Source organism: Labeo rohita, chromosome 18 (assembly GCF_022985175.1).
Source record: "Labeo rohita strain BAU-BD-2019 chromosome 18, IGBB_LRoh.1.0, whole genome shotgun sequence".
NCBI lineage: Eukaryota > Metazoa > Chordata > Actinopteri > Cypriniformes > Cyprinidae > Labeo > Labeo rohita.
In genome coordinates, this window is record NC_066886.1 from 30786765 (window position 1) to 30809627 (window position 22863).

General features: G+C 39.8%; 1 protein-coding gene across 4 annotated transcripts in view; it reads right to left on the reverse strand.

Annotated features, from left to right (window-relative positions):
• The window catches only part of nectin1b (nectin cell adhesion molecule 1b), a 242958-nt gene that overhangs the window by 219296 nt on the left and 799 nt on the right, over positions 1–22863 (reverse strand). The gene's annotated exons all lie outside the window — the stretch shown is intronic.

Consider the following 22863-nt stretch of genomic DNA (forward strand, 5'->3'; position numbering starts at 1 on the left):
CCACTGACTCACAGCTTCACAAATAAAAGGAAAACTCAATTTGGAGAAGAAGACTCACATAAAAACCATATTCTGAGAGCCCTTCATGAAGCTTCGAGGAGGAAGAATCTGCGACTGGCTCGCATTTAATAACCTTGACCAGAAAAATGCTGTGTTGCGGAGCATAACAAAACAATTCAAATTCAATTGCGACAAAAGTAAGTCAAGTTCTGAAAGCTCCCTGGTTTAGTTCACTTCCAGAAATAAAGTGAGAGAAAGTGTCAAATGTCCCCTTACATGCCAAGTGGTCTTCCCCACACCTGGCAGTGCTAAGAAAAAAAACGTTAGTGGAAAGGATGTGTCACACTTTTGGCCCCATTGCTGGCTTTTGCTTCAAGTCCTGATCAAGTCAAGTGACAGGGGTTGGTTCAGTTAATGCAACACACAGGGGCTGTAAACCAACTGGAAATCCCACTGGAATGGAAGCAGAGTCTAGAAAAATGGTACCACCGTATGGTCAAGATGTTAAGGATGACTAGAACCTCCTTTGACCAAATGTAGGGGTCGTAGTCAAACGAATGGCTTATCTAAACACATGGACGGCAGCTTGCAGTGAGGTGCAAAACCCATTAACCTTTACGTTGACTTAGGAGCAATGTGTTTTTGTCATTACCACTGCCTACGTGTTCTACTTGTCTTCTCTCCCTGTTTCTTGCCATATTAAAGCACAACGACCCTGTGTGGCGCGCTTAGTGCGGAAAAAAACTGCGGGGGTGCGGGCAATGAAGTATAGTAATGAATTGTGACAGCTCCTTCCCAGGGATGAAAATATTAAACCCTTCCTTTTTTAATGCAGTCTCTCGCTTTCAATCTCGCCCTCGTTTTTTTTATTTATTTTTTATATATCCTTTCCTCTCCCCTGACGCCTCAGAGCAGGGATTGGGACATCTCCGTATGGATATTCAAGCAAATCAATCAATTAGCTGTATGTGCTGAGTTCAGTCTGAGTGTGGCAGCTGGGGGGGAGTGGCCTGAATCCGAGGCAGCGAGAGGTTGGGCGATGTGCAGCGAGCGCGCTTCTGTCGAGCACTTACTCGTGCGCACAATGGGGTCAACACGTGACCCCCTCCAGCACGCAGAGCATCCCTTCTGCGACGCTTCGGGGCTGGACACACAGCACCATCTGAGTTTGCAGTACGCCATTCAGTATTTCCGACACGGCAAGCTGCAACCGAGGACGAAGCGCAGCCCGAGCGGCTAAATATACATCATGTGCTGTCAAACTCTAGAGATCTGAAGCGAAACAAACCGAGGCAGGGTAAACCGGATCGCAGAGGGCTCGTTCATTTGAAATATCCGAGCGTGGGTACAAGAACTTGTTAGAATTCAGTCCACCGGGTAGACGAATGCCCTCTGTGATGATTAGGGCATAAAACGCCACAGATTTGTAGCTGCGAAATCACGCTGCATTTCATTACTAAATGGCTGGCAAGTGAAAAGAAAGAGCCGCAAGAGAGATCTTTCATCTTCACCTTCAGAGGAAGCATTTTCCCTGTGTCCTGCGCAACCTTTCACCTGTTCGCGGTTTAATCAGCGGGCCTCTTTCCCAGGAACCTTGGGTCTGTTGCATGTAATCAGCCTTTGCAAGTCACCGTGGCACTGATAAACGGTCAGGGGACTTTCGCTGCACCATTTCCCTATAAATATAAACCGTAAATCCGCCTTTTCATGTCAGGTGTGGAAGACAAAATGGCAACTGCAGACACCGCTAATAAATATGTCTACTAAATAAAGCAGTCCGTAAAGAGATGGCAGCCAGTCCTGGAAGCACAAGGAAGTAAAATGACCATACATTTGGCAAAGCGAAACCAAAAGAGGACCTTAAATAGCAAGATTATGTCACAATGAGAAGATCTAAATGAGAAGATATAAGTCCAGAATGCCAGAGAGTGTTACAGTAGCATTATGGATTTAGACCAAAATGGCTTTGATCCCGATTTTTTCTTGTTTATGCAGAGTTACGATTTTCAAATCCGGCATCTGAATAGGCTCTTCTGTAGTCATTATCTCCAATTTGCAAACACATAAAGAAAATAAGAGGTAACAAAAGCTTTTGAGGCACTATCGTACCCCAAACAGAGCTTGAAATGCCTTTAATTCAAATATAAAGTAGCATTTAATGACAGTTTATCTGTTTTCCCCACAGCTGGGCAGCCTTTTCACTGTGGAAGGGAATTGCTATCTGTTGGAAAAAGCCGACTCCTACTCTGGAAGAGGATGGCAGAACCCTCTTTGTAATGGTAGATAAACAGTGCAGCTGGAATATACTGAATACGGATTTTCTCGCCTTCTCTTTACACTCAATTCTTCATGCAGCAATACTAAAAATGGTTGGTAAATCTTGCATTACGGCATTATCATACATAATAAGCTCTTTTACATTACGATAATGGTACACTTTATAATACAGTTAATTTTGGGTGGAAAGTTAAAATGGTTTAAAATAGACACTAATCTAAATATACTATAATCTTCTATCTTTAAAGGAGAAGTCCACTTCCAGAACAAAAATTTACAAATAATATACTCACCCCGTTGTCATCCAAGATGTTCATGTCTTTCTTTCTTCAGTCGTAAAGAAATTGTTTTGTTTTTTGAGGAACACATTTCAGGATTTTTCTCCATATAATAGACTGATATGGTGTCCCGAGTTTGAACTTCCAAAATGCAGTTTAAATGCGGCTTCAAATTATCCCAAATGCAGTTGTAAATGATCCTAGCCAAGAAAGAAGGGTCTTATCTAGCGAAACAATTGGTTATTTTTAGATAAGACCCTACTTCCTCGGCTGGGATCATTTACAACCACATTTGGGATTGTTTGAAGCCGCATTTAAACAACATTTTGGAAGTTCAAACTTGGGGCACCATAGAAGTCCATTATATGGAGGAAAATCCTGAAATGTTTTTTTTTTTTTTTTTTTTCTCTCAAAAAACTATTTCTTTACGACTGAACAAATAAAGACATTAACATCTCGGACGACAAGGGGGAAGTACATTATCTGTAAATTTTTGTTCTGGAAGTGGACTTCTCCTTTTAACTGTGATAATTGTAAATTCAAACTCACTCCCAGAATTGGGCAAAATGTGGAATAAAATGCCTTTGATAACTTTTTATTCCACCTGGTCAGATAGTGACTTCCTATTTTTCTGCTGTTGAATTCACTTTTTTTTAATAATAACAAATTCCAACATAACAATTGAGATGTTTCAGTATGTCTGCAGCCATTTCTGATGAATATAGATGCTGTAATAAACACTCACAAAGATGAATGACATAAGTTGTATTATAGTGATGTTGTACTGAAAACAAACCCAATAAGGCTCTTCATTTAGGTGAAATAAAAGCCCCAAGGGACAGTTTAAACGCTTATGATATGTAGTGTAGTTGCAGCTTTACAATTCCTTATGATTTGTAACACCTCTAGTGCTTCCTTTCATTTGCACCTTTGCATATGCAAAGAATGGCAACACGCTTACGGCACTGAATAATACGCCATTATTCTCCTGTACTTATCAAGCTCTCAGTTTACACAGACACATACACACACGTTCAAGTCACAGTGCAGGTGATGATCCGTCATTTATCAAGAAATCTGACAAACACAGTGTTTTTGTCAGGAAAACACTCTATCATAAAGTGCTGACCACGTATCCTGGCTCCACTGCTAATATCTGATTAATCTGTGTGGTAAGTGTGGGCTGTCAGGACTGGCATGGGGCTTCTTGAATGATGGATTTTCCAGCCTGGATGCGTGAAAAGCAGTTGTGGATGTCAAGACTCCCCTGACACACATTCAGTGCTGATCAATCTCCCATTCCGCCGCCCGGGGCTTGCCCCCGCCCATCAGCATCAATCCAGCACAAGTAAATACAGTGAGTGGCTTAATGCATCTCCATTCTGTTCCCATAGGACCTCCCAGGTCAGAGAAAGAGAGAGAGAGGCAGTTCTCATACATAACAAGATCTAAAAGATCTGACAGTGGACAGGCAGACTACCATTAATGCAGGATATCCACAGGTTACCCACATTTTACGAGTGTGACGGATCAACATATCAGCCAGGGTGATTATTTGGATGATATTTGGCCATTTTGAGAGATCGGCATCAGCAAATGACCAGCTCAGCCAATTAAAAAAAGTGTTTGTTTGACTAAGTCAGTTTGAAAAGAAAGCAAAAATCACAAATGAGTCTATAAGAGTTGTGTCTCTCTCAGAAATTTTCTCAAAACTGCTTTATCTGCAATTTATGCCTTTTGATTGCACACTTTTAAGATACATTTTGAGATTTCAAAGAAGACACATGCAGTATTTATTTTTATTTTATTTTATATTTTATACTTTCTTTTAAGTTAAGAAGCAGTTGGCATATTAAATTGTGATTTTCCTTTCTTATTGGAAAATATTTCAGTATGAACTCAAATATTTTTCACCAGATTCTTCTAAAATCAAATGATCCGTGCTATGATATCCACATTAGTTTTATAACTCTATAATTGTACTGTATATCAGCAAATGACATTGTTTCCAATTTTATTTCTACTAGGGAACTTCAACGGAAACCTCTGAAACAAAATTGATACTTTAATGAACACTTAACCGAGAACTGCATAAAGTATCTTGAGCTATGACAAAGTAAACATTGAGCAATAAAATTTTCTCTGAGCTTTTTTCTCTCATGCGGTTAAGGAGAATGTATTAAACAAATCACAGCCCATGTACACCCACACTTACTCACTCATCTAGTCACACAGACACGTACAAACACACATACTGTATCAAATCAGGATCACACAACCGCAGAGTCAGCAAATACTCCAGAGTATCACATAAATTACAGCAACGTTTCAACATGGCCCCAAATCAACACGCAATCAAGACCTGGGCAATGGGCCGGCGGTTGCAATTCTCTCAATCTCTGCTTCATCTCTAAATTCATTACACATAGCCGGCTCAGTGAAACACTGTTGAAACAAGTACAAGAAGAAGTTCCATTCCACTGAGTTTTAAAAGTCCAAAAACACGTGCAAACACATGCACTAACACTTTAAGTAACAAAGACAAAAAGGGCGAGCTTGAAGCGGTGGAGAGGTGCAGCGTTAATTACAGCTCACGCTAACTGTGGTGACACCTGCTTGAAAGGGCTGCGCTCACTTCTCTCTCTGCTGTGTCCAGACACTGGCTTGATTAATCCCAGAGAGGGAACTTTAATCCTGATCCCTGCACGCACGGCCCATCAGATGCCTCTCCCCACCGCTACCCTTGGGCAGAAACATCTGGATTTGTTGTGTTACGCAGGTGGAATGAAACATAATGAACACAACTGGTTCTGACACTTAATGGACTCAAAAACTATAAGCTACATGTACATGTAGTTAAAAACGGAATTCCATCCTGTGACGCCAACTTCCTTCACGCTAATGACAACAGGCAGAATGTTGCCTTCTTGTGTGCAACCAATCAAAATATGCAAATCACTCAGCATATATGTTCCACAACAACACATTATCAGGGGCCTTGTGAACATACACATTAAAAAAGTGCCACGGAGATGCTCCCCCATCACCAGGATCAAATATTGTTACCTTCCTTGTGAGAAACTGACAAAACTGTCTTGTTTTCTCTGACAGACTCTGTTCGTTCCTGCTCTCTTAGTGAACGACGAGAGTGAAGGGTTGTATGGTGCCAACAATCTTTGGCTGATATACGCTGACTGACGTTAAAGACAGGGGGCTTTGACAGGCCCTGTAGGTAGTAGGAAGGAAGAATTAGGAAGGTTATATAACCCAATAGTATACACACTGCAGCACTGGGAGCTGAATTGGCTCGAAATGGCAGAATTGTCCAAAAAAGCAGGAAGAAATGCTCTGGAAGCTTGGCAAGTAGTTGTAAATCCACCTACAATGTGAACAGCCAATAGGGAGATCTACATACTACACAGATTCCAACTCGCAAAATACAGGAAGAAAGGAAACATGAAGTAACTAAATGGTTCAGAAATATAACACGCACACATATAGCGATTTACGTGCAACTCGAATCCATCATCTAAAGCTCAGTATTTCATTTCATGCATCCAAGATTCCACGAAGAAGACAGCCATCATTAATTGCAGGGGATTCACATGTGCACAACCGAGCACACACAACTGTTGAGCCTGCAAATGGCATAGATCAAAACGCAGCTGAAAGTGAGAAAAGCAAGCACCGAGAATGTTCAGAATGGTTGAATATTTCACGGCAGCAGGGAGCATGAGGCTAATACTTTCCTGCTGCTAAGGCATCGTCACCGCACAGGTGTGGCAACTTGACTTGCAGGGGAAACTAAACTGCGGGAGAGTATTAACTGAGAGTGTTGTATTTAACACCTCTCTCCAGTGATGCATGTCACTGAGAGGCAATTAAACAAACAAAAAAAAAAGCAATACAAAAACACACAGGCGTCTTCATACGAGGGACCGGCTTAATCTCCATGCACCGAGATCAGACGATCTCATTAAACCTCAAACAAGACTACAAACAAACAAACCGTATCGCTGACCCTTAATAAACACATCATATGGTTGAGAAATCACTGCCTTTCAATCGGGATTGTCCATGAAATGAAGAATTATTCATGCTGTGGTTGGTAAAAGTATAAGCTGCCTCGGTGAGGCTGATAAATATATTTCTCTGTGTGGTCGGTCAGCCTAACGTCTTCCATTATACAGGAATTACAACTTTTGCAATGACTGTGGTTAAAAGAGGTAAACCCTGGTGTCTGAACCCTGCAGTCCAAGGTCCTGGGCAGGAATGATCAATATGCATAGTTCTGCAATGAATATAATTAGAAAAGTAGAACAATATGACACAGCAAATTTTTTTTTTTTTCCTAAATCAGTTGAGGGATGCTGTGAACATTTAAACATTATGCATGATGAAACTGTTCTTAGAACGTCACTAATAATAACTCTAATCAGGTTTAGACATTATACCTTATCTCATTCTTCTTACAGAAAGTCCTGAGAAAACGAAGATACTAAAACATATTTTGCCGACAACAAACATTAAATTATTTAGTTTTGGGGAGTAAGTAGGCAAATGTTTTGCTACAAACTTAACTTACAAACCAAACAGAATAGCTTTTCCAGGAATAACAAGCAATTTCTACCCACCAATCATCTGAACAAACCAACTGATTCATTTTAAAGTGTTGGTTTGTTGTTGATTTTTAACATAGTCAGATGTTGTTATCCTGTGATGAATACAACTACTTTGGCAAATGCATAGCTTGACTACAGTTGAAACTAAAATTGAGTAGTTTCTAACTAACACGGTTTACGTGCTAACCATACGTTTAAGCTGCAGGACCATGGCTGTGTTTATTTATGCGGATGCTAATGTGCTAATGGCTAACAGCGGGAGAGGATGGGTATGTACGTCTGTCGGCCAATCCCATGCCGGAATCCCAGGCATGGCACTGTCGTGGCACAGTTCTAGTGCCCCGATGACTGCTGCATACTCCACACCCCTGACCCCTATTTCCCTGTTGGTCAGTGCCGTCACAAATCCGAAAAGCCTCCCAGCATCTCCATGGCGACTGGCCCTGGCTGAACAGATGGCCTCAGTGTGCTGAGCAGCAATTAAAGAGGGGGAGAGTGCAGAGTAGAGAGAGAGAGAGAGAGAGAGAGAGAGAGAGAGAGAGAGAGAGATGGAGAAAGTGGGTCAGGATCAAGGGGAGTGCGACCGACTCTACTCTGCTGCACGTCCACAGTATAAACACACACACATGCACGCTTACGTACTCATAAACAGACTGACGTGTATATCTGTGCACACATAGACTCATGCACCACTGCATCCTACATTCTCTGAGCTCTCCATTCCCCTTAACAAAAACAAATGCCCTATCCATCCCCCTCACATCACGGAGGCACAGCGGGAACACTGCGCAAGGCTTAAAAGCTTTGGATCCTACTGGAGAAAAAGCACTGAGAACCCATTCCCCAAAAAATAGAGAGGATCTATCGATAATGTCCAAAGTCAGGAGCCCTAGTGAAGAGAATAACGCTACCAAATCCCAGCCAATTGGATTAACCCTTTCCACTTCTTCCCTACCTCCTACATCTTAACTCCACATGATTACTTCCACGAGAGCAGCATCCTGGCACAGCTTCCACATTTTTTTCTTCTTCTTCTAGAAATCGTTAATTCACAAACGGTGTGAACAGAAGTTTTCCGTTAAAACTGTGTACTGAGTTTCCCAAGTGGGTTCCACTAGAACTTTTACAAATCTACATTCAAACACAGGCTCAAACTGAGATGCCAGCTTAATGACCAAATCATGTTCTGAATCCATAAATTTATACATATTGCTTAAACATGTGGCAGAGATCAAGTGTTTGCTGAAGGAACTTTAAGGGGTTTTGTCGTCCAAACGACCCAGATGAGAAAAATAGGAAAGACCGAAAAAATAGTAAAAGAGAAAAAGATTAACGACACAGGGGAAACAAATGAATAAACATATTTTCTTTAAACAGTTCTTCATCCAGCCAGAACTCCCTTGCTGCTCAGGAACATGGCTTGAGCCAGAAAGACGATCTGAGCGTGAACTGCGGTCAACCCTGGTGCGGGCGTTCATTAGGAGCTATAACGCTCCCCTAGCACCCCTAGTAGATCCCCTACAGATCATGCATGTAGATCAGCCCTCCCATCCCCCCTGCAAATCCGTCTTCCATGAATTAACAAAGGAAACGTTTAGCTTTAAGTAACTTTACAGTGCACCTCAGAACTTGGCAGCATGGATGGGTCACATCCAAGACCTTGGTGTTTTTCTTGCAGTCATAGGAACAGTATGGGGCACTGTATTGAGTTCCTTTTTCGCTTAATTTTCATCATGAGATTCGATTTGCCCTTTCCTGAGTGCAGTTTCTAGGCTCCTAGCAGAAAAACCAGACAAAATTACAGTTCGGTCCATCAGTTGTGAGTAGACAAACAACAGCAGTGACAGATCAAAAGAACTATTTGGATTTGGAGAGAGGCAAATGGTGGTGGCACCAACGTTCTTCATGACAAGGAAAACTTTGCCTCTTACTCTTTTTAACCTCCACAGACCCTGCCGGAAGAATAGAAGCAGAAGCTATGCTTCTGTAGGCATCACAGGGTGCTGCATTGTCTCTGGCTACGTGCATATTGTTGGGTGGTGGATTATTTAGCTTGTATGAGTAAATGCCCCTCCTTCTCCCTAGTCAGATATAATTCTTGGCACAGACTGAAGCACAACAAGAACTTGGCTCCCCACGTAAACTGGCTCCACAGCTTTTTGTGACTTCCATACTGGCTGATGCCACAGCTAAACCAACCACGCAACGCCTCAAGAAACGAGCCAGAGATTAACCTTCCATTCAGCTCTCCTGGCACAGTGGCTCCCAGAAGGTGCGAAAGGGAGGGGTAAGGGTGGATCCACTGTGAGAATGAGGTGAAAGGGTTCTGGAGGAGGGAGAGTACTGTGTCTTTGGCTTATCCTTAGGGAGAGGAACCATGCCTGGTTGTTCTGCTGTAGGAGTGTCAATCCTCCACCTGTGTAGATACAACCATGAATTTAGAGTCTTTGTCACCCCAGTGTTGAAGTTTGTTTCCAAGACTTTCATGCAGCTGGAACTGGTTGCAGGAACAATCCCACAGGTCGAACTGGACTTAAGCACCTTGCTCGTGAACACAAAGGTGACCTTGCAAGGTCTTTCTCGCAAAGATCCAGTCATGAGTACAACCTTGACAACTGCATACAACCTTTTGTTTACCAGATTTATCAGACATGGGCAACTCCTGATTCATGGAAATGTGCAAGCTTACTACACTGCACATATAACCACACACTCTTATAATGCGGATGACCAATTTTATAAACATGTGATTCTAGCAATATGATGAATGCACCTTTCTTTTATTTACATCACACCCTCACCTTACAATAAAATGATCCACTAGATCAGATTTCAGGGCTTTTATTGTCAATGCACAGTGCTGTCTCAGACACTGGGGACATGCACTATTATTGTAAGAGAAAGGAACCACACCCTGTCGCAGGTGGCACTCAGGTGATTTAATCACAGGTGAGGCGGCAAGCTTTATAATGCGCTCAGGGGACAAAGAGTCACCCCTGGGCCAAGAGTAAGAACTGCCTGGGGCAAGTCAGGGTTGAATGACTGTGTTGGGGCAATGATTTGTGCTGCTAGACATATTGGCAGTCTGTTCCATTAGTGTGACCATCACATAGCCTGAACAGAATATTCTTCTCTCATTTTTTAAACACCTATCTCAATTCTTTCTCACCTTCTGTCTGTCCCTTCTCTACAACAGGGAAGGTTATCTCTCTCTCTTTCTTTCTATTTTTTTCTTTCTGTCACTTACACTCACAAGTTCTGTTCCAAAATATATATATATATATATATAATATACTGAGCTGCCTACGTAGAAATATTCTGAGGCATCATACGAGCACACCAAACTATATTCTATAATACTAGAAATATTTGTTAGTTCAGAATAAACAAAATATATATAATTTTACCCAATAATGTATGCTATTTATTTTAACGCTCATTAGAGTAGTGTTTAGCTGTGAAATATGCTAATGAGAAATGTTGTCAACTGTGAATCTGGTTCCTTCCTGCACTTTACATAAAGATGATCAATTTTAAAACTTAATGTAAGTCACCCATCAGCTTTCAGTTTCCATTGGGACGTTACCATAGAAGGCAGCATGGCAATTCACTAGGTTTTTCACAGATCTACAGTGACACCTATTATACTAAACCCCACACATACACAACAAGGTGAAATGTGATGCGAACCCACTACCCACAGACATGTGAAACACACAGAAAGAGCCAGAATGGTGGCGGATGTGTGGGTGCATTTGGGCCGAAATTTTACCTCTTTAAATGAAGCAGCGACATAGAGCTGTGCAGCCATGCCTGAAACTGGTGAATCAATATCAGACTACATTAGTTACTCTGGCATCAGAGCCTGCCAGGCCAGCACAGGATCAGTGCCAAAACAGCAAGCCATCTCTCAGTTTATCTTCTTCTTTCACCCTGCAACTGTCTATATCTCTACCTGTCCAGTCATTCAGAACAATTTCAGCATGAATAAAAAGTTTACTCCAATTCTGAGCAAGTAATGCAAAATGACAACCTTCCAACAAACAAAGATCTGGCTCTTTGGTCATAGCAGATATATAGGAGAGAAAATTCCCTCACCTGCAAATTTTACATCTCAATCGGTAGCTGGTTTGGGATTTCAGAGCGGCTGGAGATAACTAAGAAGGTATTGATCTTAGGTAGGTCTATCCGAGCACTCGTCTGAGTCAGTGTAGAGACTTAGCGGGACGCAGTGGGAGCGGATGCGCACTGCCAAGCAGGATAACTAAAGTCTGTTTTTGTTTTCTAAAGCAAACCCATTTCCCCTCTCTTTCCTACTACAACTATATTGCTGCTTTCAACCATGGCCTGCATTCCTAACAAGTCTGCAGCCTGCAATATTAAACACGTAACTATAAAAACTCAAACTAAAAAAAAAAACAAAAAACAATGCAAATGTTACAGTTGTGACACAATATCATATGCACAGCATCATGCGTGCATCACGATTTCACAGCTTCTTCAAACATGGCTTCACCAATCAGATTTATTTATAATGCATTACTGTTTTGAATCTGACAGAATTTAAGCATTTGTTCCAACTGACCCTTGACTTATTTGTTACATGTTTTTGGTTTGCACTGTTTAAATTTCAAGAATTATCCAATAAGTCATAATTATGTATGACATAAAATTACTTCAATCATGATATAAATCCTTGTCTTCCCTTTTATCCAATCTTTTATTTGCCAATTGCACACACACGCACACACACACACATACTCATCCAATACAGGATCTCTAGATTTACTGGAGACAGAACAGGCAGGAAAACTGCAGCCATATTCACAGAATTCCTCCTCTCAATTCCCCTGACTGACGCTTTTGCGGAGGCCAGTAATCGCCAGTGCATGTCTCTTTTAATGGAGGCACATCAGCCCAGCTGCCTGTAGTAAATTGACTTGTTCAGTCTGAGGGGCCTGTGTGTGTGTGCGTACATGTGTGAGAATCTGATCTATTTTATTTCAGAGGCATACACGGGATTTTAACGGAAGGCCTGGAATTATCCAATCGCTCAATCCCAGATCAGTGCTCTGACTAACCGCCCCACTTCTCTAGCGTGACACCATTACCCCTGCTGGATGCCTCTCAGCAGAGCTCCCACTGGTTTATCTCATATAGAGCCTGTGAAGTGGAAGACTTGATAAAGACTCAACATAAACCCTTACATAGGCATTTGACTGACAGCTTTAAAGCTCTTCTACACTCCCTAGAAATATATTTATTATAGGGAAGCAGTGATCTGGCCAAAATCTGTCCAATACTGATAAACATGCAATGTATATACAATAAATATATAAATGACTTTTTATCAGACATTTGTAAACCTTAATTGCATTATATAAACTACATTAAAACATTCATAATTATAATTTTGTATAATATAATATAATACTTAATAATTTTGACTATATGACTCATATATTTATTATAAAATGTCAAACAAATATAAATCAAACTCGTACCCTGATTTGCCTTTTCTGAACAGCATTCAACTAAAGCTCTGATCTACAATATCATCTTTCAATTAAAATCAAAACATTATAAGGTACGCTAGAAATGATGGATCATTGTTTAGATCTTTTGGCACAAAAAAAAAAGAATACCATCCAAAAGGAATATGAAGCAGAATATTATCTGCTTTCAATTTTGGCCTAATTGAACAGATGATATGTAAAAAAAAAAAAAAAAAAAAAAATGCTATAATCACTTGTCATATCTTGCACCCCAAATGTGTTATATACACATATAGAGCCACACCTCTCTTATAGTTTGTGCTAAAATCATTTTAACTAATGATGTTGCTTTAATTTAAGTTATTTTATATATTTTATATTTTATTTGTGGTCTTCGTGCTAGTAGCATGACTAACGACTTTCAGACATGAAAGAAAATGTTCTAAGTAAATGGTATTTTTTATTCAGAAGTTAACAACACTGGACGCAGTGGCCTAGATTAGTCATTTACTAGCCATGGGCGGCCTGGCACCCCATACCGTCAAATCTTGTGAAGACCATGAGTTTGAACAAAGTTCAGACTTTTATATGGAGAGAGAGAGAGAGATGGTAGCGGCAGACAGAACAGAGAGAGAAATGGAGGGATTATTTAGGCCGACCTCTGAGAGGATTCCATTTAAATGAGGAATCCTAATGAGCTGATCCATGGATGACACATCCGGGGTTGTGAACCATGCAGAACTGAATAGAGAAAGTATGAAGAATTCAAATTCATTTCCTGTTTTTGAAATAACTGAACAGACACAATGCTAAACTGATTTAAAAAAAGAAAAAAAAGGTTAAGGTTCAATTAAAAACAAATGAAATAGTTTGGGGGAAAACATTCTTGTTATTTTAGTAATATAATTTGAAATGAAAAAAATAAAAAGTATTAAAAATGAAATGATCTACTAGTGATCTCATTCTGAATTTCAGGGAATAAATAGCCGTAATTAATCAGAATTAACTCATGAATACTAAACTAATGAAATTCCTCTCGAGTCACTGTGTTCACATTTATTCAATTGTAATTCTTTTCCCTGTCATTCTAATTCTAATTCATCATCCTGTGGCCAGTTTAATTCAAATTCCTACTCATAAATTGAAAGGGAGCCAATTCTGGAAATTCCGCAAAAAAAAAAAGCTGACAAAATAAGAGAAGTCAACAGAGGGAGGAGGGGAAAACACTGCAGTAACACAGCTGAAGTATCTGTTCAGTGAGTGGAAAACCAAGGGTGGGAGGATGGGTGGGCTTAACTATTTAATCTCTAAATCGAGATGAGAATCGCTAAATCAGATTAATACCAAATCAGAACAGCACGAGTAAGATTGGCTCCCATTTATTGATTTCCTTTTTCTTTAGTCGGCCGATTCAGGCATTTCGACTCGAAACAGAACAGGATTTTCAGAGGTTTGAAGCAGAAAATTGCAGCTGCGCTTTGCAGATAAAACAAGAACTCCATTTTGAATGGATGGGAGGGAGAGGTTCATGTGATCAGGAACCTGGAAAACAAGTGTGTGTACCAGTGGCGCATGCATACGCGCAGAGATGGCCGCAGGTGCATGCAGACAAATACGTTCTGCACTGAGACATCACATACTCCCTCGTCCGAAGGATGCTGAGGCTAAAAGTTCCCCGCGTGGAGTCACTTTCAGGTCAACCTGATGCTAAAAACCCATTCCCATTAACACATTTCAAAGGCCTATCCTAAAGACCCTCCACAAACAAAGAGAAAGAGGAAGCATTTGTGTGTGTGCGCATGTGTGTTAATTTAGCACTTACTTTGTTTTTAGTGTTATTTGTGCAGTCAGCTGTGCGGTGCAGAAACACTCTGTGCTGTCACATCCACTCCATTATTTAGATCAGGAGCTCTCACTCATGTTTAATTCACCATCGAGCGGCTACACCACATCTAGACAGAGCCGCACAGAATCGCCTAAAATGTACACTACAGGCTCAGCTGAAAAACAACAACGGAAGTCCTGCGGATGCAACATATTTGCATTACAAAAGGAAACTGCTTTTTAAGTAAATCCATTTATGTATCACCAAGAGACTTCTCAGGGAGGATTCCTAGTAAAAAAGTAAGTGTAAGTATTTTTTTTGCTGAAGGATTTGGCAGACTACGACAATCTGGCGTACTTTACTGCAATGCTGAATTTGAGTTTTTTTAATGCCAAAAGTGGGTAAATATGTAAGCCCGTTTCCACAACATAAATAAATAAAGGTATTTACACATCTCACAATTCTTACAATTCTAACACACACAATCCTGAGGAGAAAAAAAAGTTAAAATTGGAAAAAAAAGCACTGAGAATTAGATTTTGGGGGTTTGTGAGATATAAATTCAGAATTCTTGGATAAAGAGTAATTTTTGTCTGAGGTTAAAACTATTGTTTTTATTTTATTTACTTATTTTTTAATATATAAAAATATCCATTTTATGATGAGCTTCATCTACATTTTTTTTGTTGTGGGGTAGAGCATGACAATGATGCTTCACAAGCACAGACAACATTTGTTTAAACTGAATTATGGGTGAATAGAGGATAAGATGCAGGGTTTCGTGCTGAAAAAGCATTTTGTTAAAATGCCAAACCCATATTAATAAGATACAAAATTTAATTGTGCTTGCATTAAAATTCCCACTGCGCACAACACTGGAGTTCCAACCGCCATTTGAAATGCTGCTTTAATAGTCTGCAGGGGTTGCTAGCAGTGGTCCATGAGGTAAATTCACCATAGTAATATTATTTGGCTGTCACTCTCACTGTTCTTCCTTAGCTCGGGGCGGCTTTCCATGCATCACCCTGGTACCGTATAAACCCAGCCACTCCAAGGGAATTGGATGGAGCTCTCATCTGCATGCTAATGTTTAACCATCCAACCCAAATGTCTGTATAATCACTTTCACAGCAGAACTCCATCCGGTGAGCGGTCCCCGCCAAATGCAGTGCCATGTGTCATTGTCAGACAGTTATGACTATCGCTCTCCAAGGAGGACAGACAAACAGACAGAAAGACATGCAATAAAAGACTTTCCTGTGACCTCTCGGGGTTAAGCAGCACTTATTGAGGTTTGGCTGATGAGTTCTGCAGGTTTTTTGCTCCATGACCCTTTGGGAGACACCTGCTTCTGATCAACGTCCTCTTTTATGACCCTACTTCATCAGGCTTTTGTTTTTCAAAAGATCCACTTCAAATAAGAACACATCCCCATCTGGCAATTACAAGCACGTGCAAAAGGCCAATCAATTCAAGACATGAAACCGTGGACCATTTAGGTGAATTTCACTGCGAATTAGCCAATTGTAGACATCTGAAAGCAGCTAACCAAGAAAAGTGTTTTTGGCCATAGTAAACGATGCAATCAAATGTTACACTTTGTATACAACTACTTGAACTAAATCCTGGATACCACAACCTCCACAGCTACTTTTTTAAAATGTAAGCACCAATAAGCAACAAGCCTGGTGGGTAAACAGAACCGAAGGTGTCTGAAAGCAAAATTATTCAAATTTTGCAGAATCGAGTTTGCATGGTGCCAAGTTATTACTTGGATTACATTTCAGAGCTAGACAAATTCACATTCTGAATAATTGCATTTCTGTGGTTGATGCTCATCCATCATTGGAAGCGTTCATTCTCCCAAAATGTTTAATCCAACTAAGATGAGTATTTTGAGTTGAGGAAATCGCTTTAACCAGCCTGAAAGGCAATGATCTATATGAAGGAATACACTGCACAGACCTGACCCACAATACAGCGTAGACAATTAAACAACAACGGGAAAGGAAATGAGACGGGGGGGCGGGAGGCTTGTATATGAAATTATCATGACTTCACCACGAACACCTGCGCTTCCAGGTTCCTCAGACAAGTAGCTTTTAGTGTTGGATACACAGTAAGTAAAGCAGCAGCTGTAAGTATATCCGAAGCATTATATAAGATAATAATGCTTGTTAATGAACATTATAATGAAGTGACATCCACTGTTTACATTTAAGAAAAACATATACTTTCTTTTCTCAGTGGGAGTCACATCAGATGATAACCATGACCAATTTTGCCGAATGCTGGTCTTGCCCTGAAATCTAGTTTTTGGAAAAAGGGTGTTGCAACCCTGCAAACAGCACTATTTTAGCTCTTCTAATCTAAAACAGCTCTCCTCCAGTTTATCTGAAGAACCCCAAAGTGCCGCCACTGACAAACCGTAATTTCACGTATACTCCCATACTACAAAACCTCACCTTTGCGCCTATATTCTCATTATGATGAAGGACTGGAGGCAAGTACCCATTGACGCACAGCACTAGAAGTACAGCCAAGTAATGTGACGTATTTTGAGTGATGTTTTTATGGTGATCTCTTTACATTTATGCAGACATTGTATTCTGCTCACTGAAGCCGAGTGGATTGAGTATGCTGCTGCTGTTTTGGCACAGTCAATTTCATCTTGAGCACCGCTGTGGACTACGGTTCATGTTAATAGCTTTCTACACTGTTAATTTCAGGAACGGCTGGGCAGACCCAACAGATCACTGCTGCTTGATGATGAGGGGTACACGATAATCTGCTCTCTCACCTGCAAATCCCACCTTACTGTGTTTTGCACTGCAGTAATTAAAAGCTATATTTACTCAGATAACAATACAAGTGGCTCTGTTCCAAAACTAGTGTCTACATAGGGAGATGCTTACTAACTGAAACTGACTCTCATAAGTGAATGATTGGGACATCTCTTTAAAAAAAAATGCATGGGAGGCTGAATTCATGAACGTATGAGCATTAGCATTTTGCCATCCTAACAATGTGAAGTAAAATTGTCTACTGAACATTTTAAAGTGATTTTTCAATCATTTTATGCATGCATACTCTTCACAAAGCACATGTGCAATGCTTCCTTTAGGCTAAAAGGCAGTTTCTTGAAAGGCAACATAATTATGTTTTCTTGGGACAGTCTTCGTTTTGGGAGATTACCTATGATATGTTAAAACTGTGCCTACAAAGGTTTTAAAAGAGCTAGCGTCTTTACAGCATTTGAATAGAGCAAACAGATGTATTTGATAACTAGATTTTAGAACAGAATCGTGAAAGAGAACGTTTAATACTGAACAAGGCCACTTTCAATGAAATACGATAACAGTTTGCACAGACTACATGAAATCAAGGTTACTGGGAGAAACAAAAAAAACACAATTCTCTTCTGAGAATAATGAATAAATAAAAACCACCATCTTAACTCATTTAAAATGCATGACTAAACTCCAGTTCAATGAATGCCCGCAATGACAGATGAAATCAATAAATAGAAAGCGGCTTTTTAACGCACCTCATTGTTTAACACAGTCAAAAAAAGGCAGTTGTAAGTGTTAAACGACATCAAAGCGTGACCGCAATTGCTAAAATCAGGTCCCCTGACCCAAACTGTTTCAGTTCACGCTTATGTAATATATTCAGATGTGAATTGAAAATGGTTTAGAATGGTATGGGATTCATGTCAAAGTGAGTAACCTAATGCAAAAGTAATGAACGTTTTACTTGGGAATAAAACAGATTTTCAACACATTTGGAAATACAATTGAGGAGTGTTAACCATCTGTCTGAATTTACCCTAGTTTCTCATGGGTGGAGTGGAACAAGTGATGGTTTTACACCCACACAAGCACACACACACACACTTGTTTGCCATTTAAGCCATCTATTGTTGGGGTCACAACAGCCTGTATATCACTTAGTCCTTCAAAGAGGCCTGACATTAATAGACTCACCTTTTGACCTCAAAGTGAATGACCGAATTCCTGTCGTTGCACATAAAGAAAAGCGTAAAGCCATCTGACGTGAAAGGGAGCTGAGATTTTGCAGCAAACAACGTGTGTTTCCCCCTCGCTGAACTCTTTTACGAATTTGTAATCTTTCTCATGCACATCCGTGAAAGACCCTGGGCTATCTGATATTGCTCATCGCAGCAATTTAGAGAGCGTTGGCAAAACTCACAAATTAAAAATGCCACTCAAATATGGCTTTCACAGTCAATGGGATAATCAAAACACGAAACGGGGGGAATATCACAAGATGTTCTTCTTCTTTCCCCTGATTGAACCACTTCAAACGAAATTCAAACATGATTCCTCCAGCCAGGAAAATAATCCTGATCTTTTACATGAACCACAGGATCATCTCTACACAAATCAGGCAAGACTTTGTGATCAAAGAGCAGAACGCACAGAATCAGCTGTCGTGCTCTGTGAAAAGGGGACTCAAGGGTAACAAGGCCAACTGGGTATTTGTTCCATTCTCTGACGTTCTGGTCACTTTTCATCCTATTCACAAATTTGAACATTTTATTAGTGCACAATATTTTAAAGAAAAATAAATTACTGACATCCTAAATCTCTCTTGTAAAAATAAAATTTTGACTGAATCAGTTCTTGATCAGCAACTGATGTGTTGAAACTTGCTATTTGTATTGGCATCAATCATAAGTGAATTTCATGAAAAAAAAAAAAAAATGCAATATTGATGCAAAAGTTCATACTTTAAATATAAATTTCACTGATAAAGCTCTTTTCTTATTGTGTATGTGGTAGCTGAAATTGCTTTAGAAACAGGTGAAAAAGCATTTTTGGCATTCAGCCATTTTTTTCCACCCTCAGATTAACTCGACTGATTGCAACACGCACACACAAACCACTTTCCTAGGTATTTCACCTTGAACCAGCCCTCTTAGTAAAATTGATGTTTGTGGTGGGTTCAAATAATTAAGGTATAGATCAGAGCTCCTCCGCAAAATCAGGCCAAACCATGATGAATACTTATTTCTGAAGCTCTAAAAAGTTTTCCATTCCGTAAACAGAAAAAGCATTGCTAAAAAGGTATCACAGGAGGAAATGACAATTTGCAAATCAATGATGGTTCACCAAACACTGGAGGTTAGAAGAAATGTTCCATATAGCATCTGTTTGTAAGTCGTGTAATTACTATCAAACGGAACAGTCCGTTCCATTACTCCTTCTCTTTCATTATTTAGCATTGCTGAATGAATTATAGCCAAAAAGAAGATTTAGATGTGTTTTTTTATGAACAAGGGGAGTTATAGCAAACCAAACATGCTTTATAGCAGCATGTAGGAATTTTCTGTGTTCCTGGAATAAAAACCATCACGTTAAAGTGGAACTACAAAAGATGCAAAAGAGGCAGTTCACCCAAAATCATTTACTCACTCTCATGTCAATCCAAACATGCGTGACTTTTTTATTCTGCAGAAAATGTCAAAAGATGTTTTTGAAAGCCAGTTTTGATGATCACTGACCATTATGTTTTACTAAAGAAAACAAGTCGTACATGTTTGGGGTTTTCATTTTTGAGTGAACAGTTTTTTTTTTTTTTTTTGACCTTTGAGTTCATAAAGCATCAATCTATAGATTGATCTGGCCTAGTGCTGAGCCATTTTAGGCATCATCAATAGATCGGATGGATTCCACAGGATGCAAATTGCCTTATTAATAGATTAGTCTGGCAGGTTCCAACTTGGCAAAAAAGGGGGTGTGAATCTCAGAGCTGATAACATTATAAATTACGACACTTCTGCCAATGCTTTTCAATGGAAGAGCCTCGGGCGCCGAATCCCAGCGAGCAGAACCGCATCCATAAATTCATTACGCTTCATTATTTTACTCTGCGTCGTGGCAGCGTCGAGTTTTCAGCTGTGCGTGTAGCTGCACGTGTTTTGCGAACACAGACGGAGGACAGCCCTACTGGCTCTGACATGTACAAGTGCACGTAGAGTTGATTTATGCTGAGTGATTGCTTTGCTTCAGAAGGAGAAACAATAACCAGATGTCTTCTAAGACCCCCATTCCAGCTGTTAATTGCATGGCAAGTGTCTAGTAAACACTGCGCAGAGGTGAACAAAGAGGGATGTGTTTAGTATGCCCGGGTTGTGTATATCATTTAGATTTGCAAGGTGTCTTGTCAACAGGGCATGCTTGGGTTTGTTTGCTCAAGGATCTTGTCTGAACGGATCTTTAAGACTCTTTGTATGCTCCCATTTTTTGCCCTGGGATTTTATTCTGTATGACTTTGAAGTCTTAAATTATAGCTTGGGAAGAAATGAATAGTTCTATGCATGTCATTAATGTCAGAAAGGTTAAATATTTTGCTCTGTTAAGTTACCAGTCATTGCTAATAGTGGGAAACGCAGGCCAAGGAATTCTTTCTGAAGTCATCCCTTACCCACAGGAACAAATGCTCAAATTTGCTGACTCTTTTAACACTGTATGCTATCATCAACAGTTTTGCTTGGGCAAAATTCCAGATCTAGATCCTGTATCATCTTGCCATGCGAATTTAGATCACATGACAAAAGTCTACAGGAACTGAATCTGAAGGCAGCCTTAGAGACAGACAAACATTTGGCCACCGTGTGGTTCAAACAAGGCTGCTTTGTTTCTGGAGTCACGCCAAAGGCAACATGTTCAAGCTAAGATATTTGCAACTGTACACGGTGCAATATATTACACAAAGCTTAGCGATAAAATCATCTCCTTATGCTAAAAGCTAGGAATTCAGTGGGGCTTGCAAAACTTTCAGCCAAGCATTATATCACTACAATGAGCAGCAGTACACAAAGAAATAAAATATCACTGAAATGTTTGCTTTTGAATGTTTTAATCAAGTCTCAGGCAGATCTCCATCACTTAAGAAAAGCGAGACGATACAAACAAGAATCACTCAATGAAAGGAAGTTCAAGGGACATCACATAATCCTTTCACTCAGCTGACCCCAAACAGCTGTTTTGACTGGCTTAGCTTCTTCTATAGAGCCACTGGGGGCAGGCCAGGGATGCACTCTAAGACCAGCCAATACATCAGATGGTTTGTTTACAACATTAGAGGTCAGCAGTGCAGTATTGATTGGAAAATATACTCTCAAGAGCAGTTTATTAAAAGACACCTAACGCTGGCCCAATAGTAGTGCTGTCAGAGACTCTTGGGATCGCACATGAATTGAATACTCTTGCTGATAAAGGAACAGGATGCTTTTTAAAGGGAAACTGCGTTTAAATCAGGTTACTGTGTCACTCCATGTGATGCATTTGTTTCACAGGGAGAAAGGTTCATGTAGAGGGGATGAACAAGGGAGAGCAGCTTTTCTGATCTTCACAGAAGAGTCACACCCCATATATCAATCAAAGGCAAAGCTAGAGCTTTAATCTGACATCCAAAAGAAAGTTAACTAATTGCAAGCCATACTTGACTAGAACAACAGCTGCTGCACCTTAGAACATTATGAACTGTCTTAATTGCCAGCACTAATTGGTTATAATAAAAACCTAGAAAAACAATGTTTTTTACAGTGTACTCTATAGGCCAACGACAGGTAAAGGTAATACACACATTTTAAAACGACATGGTATATATGTTATATCTACCCTTATAAGAAATAACAATAATAAAACATTAAGTTATACAAAGTAATAATAAACATTACGTTTCTTTTGACATTTTGCACACACCAAGAGGTGCATCCAAGTCATTTTTGTATAAACTGCATTACTAATTGTATGAACTAACCACTTCTAATGTCTTAAAATAGTTCCAAACCAAAAAAAAAAAAAATTGTATTTATTTATTTATTTATTTACCCTACTCAAATAGCACACTTCTGTCACTAAATGTTTATGTAATAATAAAAACAGCAGGTATTTCATTATCAAACTGTAATGTGAATGATTCATCGCTAGTGGTTATTTGATCCGTCTCCATCCAAGCCACTCATTTGACATCTGGCGTCAAATGATATTGTCAAACAAAGGCTAATAAATAAATAATCACTTTTACATATAAACGTAAATACGCCTCATCTCTTGAAAACTAATTTACCCACCTTTTGTTTCCTTATAGGCTCATTACCTGAGCTCTCCAATAATTCACACAATTAACAAGCAGCACACATATTCTAGCGCAGCATCACTATCGCCATCTGCCTGCATTTTATGTTTTCGTGCGTTCACTTCGAGTCCATTTATCTTAATTATGGCAACACTGTATCATCGGAGGGCTTAGTTTAACTTTACGCAGTTAATGAACCATGCGTATATCTGTTTAGTCTTTTAGAGACGCCTGATCTGACAAATGTCAAAAGCGCG